At 43.5% G+C, this 12280-nt stretch overlaps 1 protein-coding gene across 2 annotated transcripts in view; it reads left to right on the top strand.

Moving 5' to 3' along the window:
* Positions 1 to 12280, top strand: part of fnip1 (folliculin interacting protein 1) — a 195368-nt gene that overhangs the window by 9120 nt on the left and 173968 nt on the right. The window lies entirely within an intron of this gene.

Below are 12280 nucleotides of genomic sequence, written 5' to 3'. Positions count from 1 at the left end.
ACTTCCCTGCTCTTGTATTCTATGCCTTGGCTAAGTAACCCATATGCCTTTTTAGCCACCATATCTACTGCTTTCGGGGATCTTTGGACATGCACCCCAATGTCCCTCTAGTCCTCTGGACTTCCTAGTGTATTCCCTTTCCTTGTTTATCCTCCCCAAATGCATCATCTCACACTTTTCAGGGTTAAATTCCATTTGCCACTGTTCTGCCCATCTGATCAGCCCGTCTCTATCGCCCAGTAATCCAAGGCTTTCCTCCTCGCTATTTACCACAGCACCAATTTTTGGGTCATCTTCGAACTTGCTGATCAATTTGAATGTTGCCTGAAATCAATGACATAGCCACAAGACTCAGAACTAGGTGGATAGCACACTCAGGGAGGCAGTCGCACTGCAGATCAAGAGAATAAAAGTAAAGAGGCAATAGATAACCGCCAGATGGTCTCGGAGGACCAGGGTAGTATTGTCGGAGTTCCAAGTCTATTTTGCTCACTAGCCCGTTTTCCATTTTGGATACTGATGTTCTTTAGAGGAATGCAGCCAGAACCAAGTCTGTAGCACCAGCGCTGGTTCAGTTGCACAGGAGGCGAAGAAGAAAAATGGAAGAGTCAATAGTTTGGGGAATAGGCAGGCATTTCTGCGACAGTGACCTGACTCCAGGATGGCAAGCATCATGTAGCTGCAGGACACCTTAATGGAGAATGGTCAACAGCCAAAGTTCATGGTCCACATTGGTAATAACGACACAAGGAGAAAAAAGGATGAGGTTCTGAAAACAGATTTGACAGAGCTAGGAAAGAGATTAACAAAGCTGGACTTCATGGGCAGTAATCACAGGTTTACTCCCAGGGCCACATGCTAGCGAGTACAGAAATAGGAAGCTGGAGCAAATGAACACATAGAATGCTAGATTTTACAGTGCAGAAGGAGGCCATTCGAGTCTGTACCGGCCCAAGGCAAGAGCACGCTACTTAAGGACACACCTCCACCCTCTGCCTTTAACCTCACTTAACCTTTGTTTGGACACTAAGGGGCAATTTAGCATGGCTGTACCATTCTCCCCGTGTCTGCGTGGGTTTCCTCCGGGTGCTCCGGTTTCCTCCCACAAGTCCTGAAAGACGTGCTTGTTGGGTGAGTTGGACATTCTGAATTCTCCCTCCGTGTACCCCAACAGGCGCCGTATTGTGGCGACTAGAGGATTTTCACAGTAGCTTCATTGCAGTGTTAATGTAAGCCTACTTGTGACACTAATAAAGATTATTATTAGTGGCTTTGTTGACTCATCTCTCCATCTTAAGATCAGAAGTTGGGATGTTCAAAGACTATGGTCAGACACTGAAGCGGTCCGTTTCCAAATGCAGCAAGACCTGGTCAATATTCAGGCTTGGACTGACGAGTGACAAATAGCATTTGTACAACACAAGTGCCAAGCAATGGTCAGCTCCAACAAGAGCGAATCTAACCATCTCACCTTTCTATTCAAAGGTGTTACCATCACAGAACCCTCCACTCAACATCCTGGGGGTTACCATTGATCAGAAACTGAACTGAATAATGGCTACAATAGCAAATCTGAGGCTGGGGATTTTGCAGAGAGTAACCTGATTCTCCAAAGCCTGTCCACCACCTGCAAGGCACAAGTCAGGGGTATGATGGAATACTTTTGACTTGCCTGGATGAGGGCTGCTCCAACAGCACTCAAAAGTTCAATACCATCTTAGACAAAGCAGACCGCTTGATTGGCACCCTATCCACCACCTTCAAAATTCCCTTCCTCCACCACTGACGTAAAGTGCCAGCAGTGTGTATCACCTACAAGGTGCTGTGCATCAGCTCGCCAAAGCTCCTTTGACAGCATCTTTCAAAGCTGCAACCTCCAACACACAAATGGACAAAGGCCGCAGATGCATGGGAACACCTCCACCTGCACGTTCACCTTTAAGCCGCACGGCATCTTGACTTGGAACTATATTGCTGTTTTTTCACTGTCACTGGGTCACAATCCTAGAACTCCCTTACAGCACTGGGTGTTCCTGCAACACGTGGACTGCAGCGGTTGAAAAAGGCAGCACACCGCCAACTTCTTATGGGCAATTTGGGGTGGGCAATAAGTGCTGGCCTAGCCTATGCTGCCCTCAACCCATGAATGAAGATTTGTTTAAATATTCCAACTTAATTCCCATTATGTTTCCCTACAAATCATATAGCCAGTTTCTGTTGTGAATATAGAACACTTTTTTTAAAAAATATATATTTATTAAAGTTTTTTAACACAATTTTTCTCTCTTACAAACAATAACCCCCCCCCCACCCCCCTCGTAACAAAAAAAAACCGAGAAATCGCGCAGAGCAAGATATATACATGGCAAAATGATATATTTACACAGCTTTGTACACTGGCCCTCACCCGTACGTGCCAGTTTCCCCAACCCTTCATGTTATCTCTTGCTCATCCACCCTCCCAGGCAGTCCCCCCTTTCCCTGCCCCCCCCCCCCCCCTCCCCAAGGTTGCTGCTGCGGCTGACCGACCTTCCTCTAACGCTCCGCGAGATAGTCTAGGAACGATTGCCACCGCCTGTAGAACCCCTGCACAGACCCTCTCAAGGCGAACTTAATCCTCTCCAACTTTATGAACCCAGCCATATCATTTATCCAGGCCTCCAGGCTGGGGGGCTTCGCCTCCTTCCACATTAGCAAGATCCTTCGCCGGGCTACTAGGGACGCAAAGGCCAGAATGCCGGCCTCTTTCGCCTCCTGCACTCCCGGTTCGTCCACTACTCCAAATATTGTTAACCCCCAGCTTGGCTTGACCCGGACTTTCACCACTTGAGATATTGCTCCCGCCACTCCTCTCCAGAACCCCTCCAGTGCCGGGCATGACCAAAACATATAGACATGGTTCGCCGGGCTCCCTGAGCACCTTCCACATCTGCCCTCTACCCCAAAGAACCTACTCAACCTCGCCCCCGTCATGTGCGCTCTGTGGACCACCTTAAATTGTATCAGGCTGAGCCTGGCACACGAGGAGGAGGAATTAACCCTACCTAGGGCATCAGCCCACAGACCTTCCTCGATCTCCTCCCCCAGCTCCTCCTCCCATTTACCCTTCAACTCTTCTACCAGCGCTTCCCCCTCTTCTTTCAACTCCTGGTGTATTTCCGACACCTTGCCCTCCCCGACCCATACACCCGAGATCACCCTATCTTGAACTTCTTGTGCCGGGAGCAACGGGAATTCCCTCACCTGTCGCCTCACAAAAGCCCTCACCTGCATATATCTAAAGGCATTTCACGGGGGTAACTCTAACTTCTCCTCCAGTGCCCCTAGGCTCGCAAACGTCCCGTCGATGAACAGGTCCCCTATTCTTCCAATCCCCGCCCGATGCCAGCTCTGGAACCCCCAGTCCATCTTCCCCTGGACAAACCGGTGGTTACCCCTGATCGGGGACCACACCGATGCTCCCATTGCACCCCGGTGCCGTCTCCACTGGCCCCAGATCCTTAGCGTTGCCGCCACCACCGGGCTCGTGGTATACTTTGTCGGCGAGAGCGGCAGCGGTGCCGTCACCAACGCCCCCAGGCTCGTTCCTTTACAGGACGCCAGCTCCATCCTCTTCCATGCCGCCCCCTCTCCCTCCATTACCCACGTGCAGATCATCGCCACATTTGCTGCCCAGTAGTAGCTCCCCAGGTTTGGCAGCGCCAACCCTCCTCGGTCCCTACTGCGTTCCAGGAACCCTCTCCTTACTCTCGGGGTCTTATTCGCCCACACAAACCCCATAATACTCCTGCCTACTCTCTTTTTAAAAAAAAAAAATATAGAACATTTTTTTAACTTGGTGTTCTAAAGATAGATAAGTTTTTTTTTAATGTAACCTCCGGGCTCATCCCCAAACCACCCCTGCTTTGCTCTTGTGGCTCAAGATATAATTTGCACCCTTTGGGGAAATTACAGCCTGATTAATTATTCCCAAATGGCCATGATTATACATTTTTAGATGGTGATCTAATGAAAGCACATTAATCATCAATAAATATGTTACAGACTTTTTTTGTTGTTACCTGATTTTCATTTCCTATGATAAAATAGTGTCGCCTGGCGGTTCCCTCTTTTTGTTTGGCATGAAATCCCCTGATATTGGTGGGACCGGCATACAACTTGTCAGCATTTTAAGCACAAATTGAATTTTACACCAATCATATTTCGGCAATCTTTCATGCAGTTTAAAAACATTGTGCTAGAAGCAAGCCATGCCCCCAGAGTGAATTAATCACCATTGGTAGTTTCAACTAATTTGTGCTAACTCAGAAGCCGTTGCAGAGGCTCCGAAGCTGAAGCTGGAACATTTGGACACAATGACAGTAATGACTATATTGGTTCATGGCAGACTGTTTTTTAATAGCCAAGAAGTGAGTCTTGGTGATGGGGCCGAGAATACTGTTCAAAAGATCCACTGTAATTTCAGTGTATCCACTGCAACATACATTTTCCAGGATATTGTGACAATAGTAAGTCCAGTCATTACTTGTTACGCTTCAAAATTTGTGCTCTGCTTTGCCCTCCGCTCAAAAGAGAAAACAAGAATATTTTCACCATTGTTTTGCTCTTCATAGTTTTTTCCCATTTAGATCAATGGCAATGTCCAACTTGCTGCATTATGCTGTCAGACCTGCTGATCTGTTTTTGTTGCTGTATTAATGCTGCTTTGATCACTGCTGCCACTTGTGGCAGTGTGATTTGTGTTGGATGATGAGGATTGCAAAATTTTGTTGAAGAACTTTTAACAAATTGGAAAAGGCACTGACTTAAGTTAGTTTCGTACTTGCTGGCAATTATATGGAATAAAATAAACCTAAATTAAGACTTCTGTATTCAGATAGCTGAACTAGTCAACCTGTAGTTAAAGGTGATGATTGATCCCTTTGCAAATATTAAGTCCTTTGTCTTTTTAAGAAGACAACCTCGAGTTGAGTATAATGATTCAGTCATCCTATTTGGGAGCAAAAGAGGTATATCTCCAGTATATTCTAGCTGACTGGTTACTCACTGATTAGATTTCTGCAATTCCGTACAGATTGGTGATTATTCGGCTCATGTACATCCTTGGATATTTAACTCTGGAAAAGTATTTCAATCCGTACAGTTATGCTTTACTCGCTTGAGATTGCTGTATCTTTTGACTTTTTAACTCTTGGTCTTACATCGGCAGTTTAGAAATGGCGTAGCCAATGGCCATTGTTCTTGCTGTGCTGTATTCTCCTGAATCCTTCAACATGTACCACTGCAGGATCAGGATACACAATGATTCAACTTATTGGCGTTTTGTCGTCGAATACACTTTTCCAGCAAATTCCATGTCATGATCTCTTTGTCAACTGGTGGTTTGACAGATGTCTTTGCCATGACCTTAAAATTGTGACCACTTGACCCCTCAAACCTGTTCAGCCATTCAATACAATAATGGCTGATCTTCTGCCTCAACTCCACTTTCCCACCTGCTCCCCACATCCACTGATTCCCTGAATAACTAAAAATCAATCTCAACCTTAAATACATTTAGCAATGCAGAACCAACAGACTTCTGCCATATCCTGGTTCTATTGGCAAAAAAAGGGCAACTGGCCATCTGGAGAAACCAAGTATGAATGTTTCTTCACATGGTAATTTAGATTTTCATTTGTTATGCAATTAGAAATATTTATCCCTTATGCTGTCTTGTCATGTAGTGTAATGTAGCAAAATTCACTGACGATATAGAGGTGGGAAAGTAAGCTGTGGCAAGGAAGTGCTGCAGACCAGTTAAGTGACCAGATAAGAATATGATGGGTGGAATCTAATGTGGGCAAGTGTAAGTTATTCACTTTGGTAGCAAAAATGGAAAAGCAGAATATTTTTTAAATGGTAAGAGACTGGAAAATGTTTGTATTCCGAGAGATCTATGTGTTCTTGTGCACATCCATGTTAAGGAATGGGCTGAGAGACATTCCAATTAGATGTCTTGTTGATGTTAAGTATCCAATAATTGACACTGATACGTAAAGAGTTGCAGGTGGTTCTTGGGCATGTGATGTAGTGATCGAGTTTTGTATAGAGTGGGTTCAAGGAAAATAAAGGTGTTTGTGAAAAGGAGCAGAACTCATGACTCTTTACTCAACAGCAGCCAGAAGCTGACACTGGTAACAAGGTATGACATTGGCTCTTTCTCTACCTTTATGAGAGTAAAATCCGAAGCAAAGTGTTTTCTGAACTGGAATTGGAAGAGTTAGACTCAGGCGAAGGTCTGAAGATTCTATTGCAGCCTGGTCAGAATTTGATAGATTCTGGAAAACAGCGGATATCTCTATTGAGGACTATATAATGGAACTTGGTAGACTATGCAAAAGGCTGCACAAACACCGCCCGGAATTTCCACAGTCCGTGTTGGCATTTACATTATTGGACTGTGCTAGAGTGACCAATATTGTTAGGTTCCTAGTTTTGACAGGAGTTAAGTTTGCAGATAATGATACCTTATTCTGTCAGATGATAGAAGCCTTAAAGATGTTTCTGGGGAAACATTCAATTCCTATGGCTCTTATGACACAAATGGGTCAGTTAGCAATAAAGCAGACTATGGAAGATACACTACTGACAGGATGGCGAGGTTGTACAGCTACAAACAGGTTACGAGAGTATGGAAGGAGATCAGGACCTGGAAATTGAGGACAGAAACCCATTTAAAACATAACAGGAGGAGGTGATAGGAAATGGAGAATAGTAATAGGAAAATGAACCCCCAGAAATACCCGGGGTATGATAAATCAATGTTTTCGGTGTGACACTCCATACCATTATGCTTTCAACTGTCCAACACCTTTTACTAGTGTTTGAAGCTACACATGACACGGAAGAGTCGGAAGAGGAAAAAGATAGTGACCAGAAAGAAGACATTGTCCTATTAACGAGCAGTTTTACTCCAGTAATGAGCGAGTTGATTGCAGAATCCTTCGATTACACTGTATTGGACAGTGGCTGCACATCTACTGTGTGTGGAATTGACTGGTTAAAATGTTACCTGGACTCTTTGAATGCTAAAAATCTTAACAAGGTTAAGGAATTTGAAATTCCACAAGTTTCAGGTTTGGGGATGATAATCTGAAGTGGCTGTAAAGAGTGGTGATCCCTTGCAATATTGCCGGAGTGAATAATTTCATTAGCACAGATATTGTATTAAGTGAGATACTTTTGCTTCTGAGCAGACCGTCGATGAAGAAAGCAAACATGAAACTGGATATGGAACAGGATAAAGCAACAGTTTTTGGAAAGACGGTGGACTTAGAATTTACACAGTCAGTACCGGCAAATAATATTTCCGGTGCAGTTGTTAAGGATGCGTTAGCTGGAAATGGGACTTCATCTGATAAAAAGATTGTTGTATTAAAACTGCATAGGCAATTTGCGCAACTGTCTCCTCGGAGGCTGAAAAATGTATTAAAGGATGCAGGGGTAAGGGATGAAGACTATACTAAGCTGATAGAACAGGTTAGTGATCGCTGTGAGGTTTGTAGGAAGTACAGAAGGACACCATCATGACCGATAGTAACCCTACTTTTGGCCAGGGATTTTAACAACATTGTGGCCATAGATCTTAAGATCTGGGATAAAACTAACAATATATTTATTTTGCATTTTGTAGATTTAGCAACCAGATTTAGTCAATCAACCATTGTACGAAGTAAAGAAAAGAGAGTTATTCTGGATCAGATCATGGAAAAATGGACAGGGGAATGGGCCCACTGGCAAAATTCCTTCCAGCCAATGGGGGGGGAATTTGCCAATGATGAGTTTAGGGATATGTGTGAAAACGTGAATATCACAGTTATGAATACGGCTGCGGAAAGCCCATTTCGGAATGGTGTGTGAAAGAAACCATGCTATAATAGATTACATGCTCCAGAAAACTTTGGCAGATAGATCAAATTGCAAGTTAAATTCAGCCTTAGCATGGGCGGTGCATGCAAAGAATTCCATGCAGATGGTTTGGGGCTATAGTCCCTCGTGTTTGGTAGAATTCCTAAAATTCCGTCCATTTTGGACAACTTGCCTCCAGCTTGGGAAGGGACTACAATTAGCTCTGCCTTTGCTGAGCATTTAAATGCATTACATAGCAGTAGAAAAGCTTTTTTGGAAGCAGAAGTCTCTGAAAGAATTCACAGAGCTTTAAGGCATAATATACGGCCATCAAATACCGTTTTCAGCAAGGAAACAGAGTATTCCATAAGAGAGACAATTGTAATGAATGGAAAGGCCCAGGGAAGATCATAGGCATAGATGGTAAAACAATTGTTTTGCAACATGAGGGTACATTCATCAAGGATAATGGGTACAGATTACAAATTTTCAAAGTTCGACAGAGCAGACAGACATGATGAGGAACCTGGGTCATCTGGTACGATGAGGAACCAGGGTCATCTGGTACGCACGTGTTACAGAACTGAGGATTATTTCACTGGTCTAGACAGGCTTTCTGTAGAGGAACACAATACTTGCGATGAATTAGAACAGGCCATTTTTCGAAAGGAAAACTGCGAAAAGTTGGTTCAAAAGTGACATACTTGCCTGAAGGGTCTAGTCAATGGAATGATGCAACTGTTATTAGTAGAGTAGGGAAGGCGACTGGAAAGTATAAACACTAGTTGAATGTACAGCATTCAGGGGAGGGTGTCAAGACAATGGATTGGGGACATGAAGTTCAAAAATGGAAGACACAGAAACGCAGTGCCAGTTCAGATAGTACATCGGATAGTGAACAGGTTATCAGGAAAAGGTCGAGAACTATTGAAAAGACATCCCACAGCAGAAGGGAAAGATCAAGCTGTAGCAGTAGAGAACAAGATACCAGGCGAGATAGGGGACGTAGTTTGTCAAGGTCTCGGAACATGTGTAAGACTACGAATACTACGAGGAATAGAAGCCCACATGAATGTGAGATTTTGGTGGCTTCCAATTAATTAGATGAAAAAGTTATCTAAAGATGCCAAACAGCAAGAACTGCATAGTTGGAGTGAATTTGGGGTATACACGGAAGTACCGGATAGGGGACAAAGAGCTCTATCCCACAGATGGATTTGCATGGAACAGGTTCTTCCAGATGAAACTTATAAGGCAAAGGCCAGGCTTTCTGCAAGGGAATTTGAAGAAAACTTAAAAGATAAAGATTTAAGGGTAGATTCACCTACAGCAGGAAACGTTATTTTAAAGATCTTCTTGGCTCTATTAGCTACAAAGGGATGGGAGTGCAAATCTATAGATATAAAAGCTGCCTTTTGGCAGGGGCATCAGCATCATAGAGACATGTTTCTCTGTCCTTCTAAAGAGGCAGCAAACACAGAAGGGATACTCTGGAAGTTGAACAAATGTGTATATGGATTAAATGATGCATCTAGAGTCTGATATTTTTCGGTAAGGCCAGTTTTGTTAAAGTTAGTCTGTTGCCAGTTGAAAGCGGATCCAGCAATGTTTTACTGGCACTATAATGGAAATCTTCCAGGCATCTTTATGATGCATGTCGATGATTTTTTTGTGGGGTGGGGCTAGTGATTTTGAACCTATTGTAATCTCTGGTTTGAGGAAAGAATTCTGGGTTGGAAGTCAGGCTTCCGGTGCATTTAAATATATTGGACTTGAATTGGACAGACTCAGTTAGGTGCAACTTTACGCCAACAATCTTATTTGGAGAGCAGCAGCCCAATAGCAGTTAGTCGTGGTCGGGTTTCACAAAACGGCGCAGTGGTTTCCAAGATAGAAAAAGAGCAACTGCGTAGTTTAATTGGGCAACTAAATTGGTCAGGTAGACAGACTAGACCGGACGTTAGTTTTGATGTCTTGCAGTTGAGTACAAAAATGAATGATCCTCAAGTGGAAGACCTAATGAGAGAAAATGAAGCATTGGCCAAACTAAACATGCAGGAGTGTGTTTTGAGGGTCCCGGTTTGGTGATCTTAGGTACTTGAAACTCCTAGTTTATAGTGATGCGTCCTCTGCAAATTTATGTGATGGGGTCTCCAGCGTAGGAGGTTTTATAATTTTCCTTTCGGGGAACAATGGTAAATGTTACCCTCTTGTGTGGGGAAACAAAGGAAATAAGGAGAATGGTCAAAAGCACTTTGGCCGCTGGGACGTTAAGCCTTGTAGAGACAGTGGATATGGCTTTTTATATATCTCAGATATTGACAGACATTTTGGGATTTGGAGAACATACCCATTGAGTGTCACATTGACAATAAATCACTGTGGGGAAAATGGGCACTGTGCAAAAAGTGCGAATGAGAAAAGATTAAGGAGAGACATCGCAAGTTTGAAGCAGATGTTGGACAGAGTGGAGATAGCAAAAACAATTAAATGAGTCGACAGTAGCTATTAATTGTCCAATTGTTCTACAAAAAGAGGGGCTAGTTCAAAAAGAGGGGCTAGTTCACAGAAACTATTGGATATTATTGTTGAAGGGCGCCTGTTTCTGTGACTTTTTTTTAAAACGCAGGAATTGCATGTGTTTTTGAGTTTTCTTGTAATTTTGGTTTTTTGGGGGAGACCAATATTTACCAAATTATTTTTTTTTCTCCAAGGAAGGGGAGACTGTTCAGGAATGGGTCAAGAGACATTCCAATTAGATGTCTCATTGATGTTAAGTATCCCATAATTGACACTGATTTGTAATGGGGTTGCAGGTGGCTCTTGGGCAAAGGGGTTGCAGATGGCTCTTGGGCATGTGAGGTGGTGTGGTGATAGAGTTTTGTATAGAGTGTATTCAAGGGAAATAAAGGTGTTGGTGAAAAGGAGCAGAACTCTTGACTCTTTACTCAGCAGTAGCCAGAAGCTGACAATCCAGAGAGTCAACGTGCAGGCTCATCAAGTGGTTGGGAAAGTAAATGGTATATTTGCCTTAAACAGATTGGAATGTGAATAAATAAGTCTTAATGCAACTGAGACCACAGCTAGAGTACTGAGTGCAGGTTTTGACTCCGTTTTGACTTCTTATCTACAAATGGTTATACTTTATCGAGGGAGTGCAACTGAAGTTCCTTGGACAAGGGGATTGACCTATAGGGAGATGTTGAGTAGACTACACCCGAAATAGCCTCGAGTTTAGAAGAATGAAAGGTGATCTAATAGGAGTGGCACAGTGCTTAGCATTGCTGCCTCACAGCTCCAGTGTCCCGGGTTCAATTCTGGCCTCGGGTGACTGTCTGTGTGGAGTTTGCACTTTCTCCCCGTGTCTGTGTGGGTTTCCTCCGGGTGCTCCGGTTTCCTCCCACAATCCAAAGATGTGCAGGTTCGGTGGATTGGAGACGCTAAATTGCACCTTAGTGAATAAAAGGTTAGGTGCGGTTACTGGTAGGGTGGAGCTTAAGTAGGTTGCTCTTTCCAAGGGCCGGTGTAGACTTGATGGGCCGGCTGGCCTCCTGTACTGTAAATTCTGTGATTCTGTGAAACGTATATAAAATACTTAAAAAGGCTTGGCAGGTAGATGCTGGGAGGGTGTTTCGGTTTCCTGACAGTCTCAAACTCCGGGTCACAGTCTCCGAATAAGAGATCAGCTATTTAGGATTGACATGAGAAATGTCTTCATTCAAATGATTGTGAATCTTTGGATTTTTCTACCTAGAGGCTGAGGACATATTGACTTTGCCCTCTTATTTTGTATATTAAGGGAATCGAGAAATATGGGAATGATGCAGGAAGGTGGAATTGAGGTAGATCAGCTTTTTTCAAGTGAATTACAGAGCCAGCTTGAAGTGGAAAAATGGTCTACAATTCATATTCCTTACGTTTTACATATTTTACAACCATGGAATAGATAAAGTGTGGGAAATAGTTTTCTCCAGCTCCAGTATCAGTGCAATGTGATTTTTGTGCCCACTGTTCTTTACACACTTGAATTCCTTACCTCGATGATATTGGCAAAGGTTCTGTCAATGGTTGATCCAAAAGTTAACCCGCAAGTTGCAATAGCTTACTAAGATCATGAAGAAAAGAGACCTGACATCACTTAGCCAAACAGGTGCATGGAACAGACCTTCTCAGGAGTGGGAAGTAGAATCGTTTTTTCCAACAATGGAAATGTAATCAGCATTGCATCCAGTTGGCATTTCCTGCCTAATTTAACTGACCTCACAACCCTTCCTCCTCCCTTTAGAAAGTGAACTTTGCTACTCGGGGATAGCCTGTCCTTAACGGATACAGTCTCCAGAATTGTATTTACGTAGTAAAGAGAAGGGATGAATGCATCCAACAGACTTGC

This window comes from Scyliorhinus torazame, chromosome 7, assembly GCF_047496885.1.
Source record: "Scyliorhinus torazame isolate Kashiwa2021f chromosome 7, sScyTor2.1, whole genome shotgun sequence".
NCBI classification, from domain to species: domain Eukaryota; kingdom Metazoa; phylum Chordata; class Chondrichthyes; order Carcharhiniformes; family Scyliorhinidae; genus Scyliorhinus; species Scyliorhinus torazame.
The sequence above is the reverse complement of the archived record's forward strand: the minus strand, read 5'-3'. Positions and strand labels throughout refer to the sequence as shown.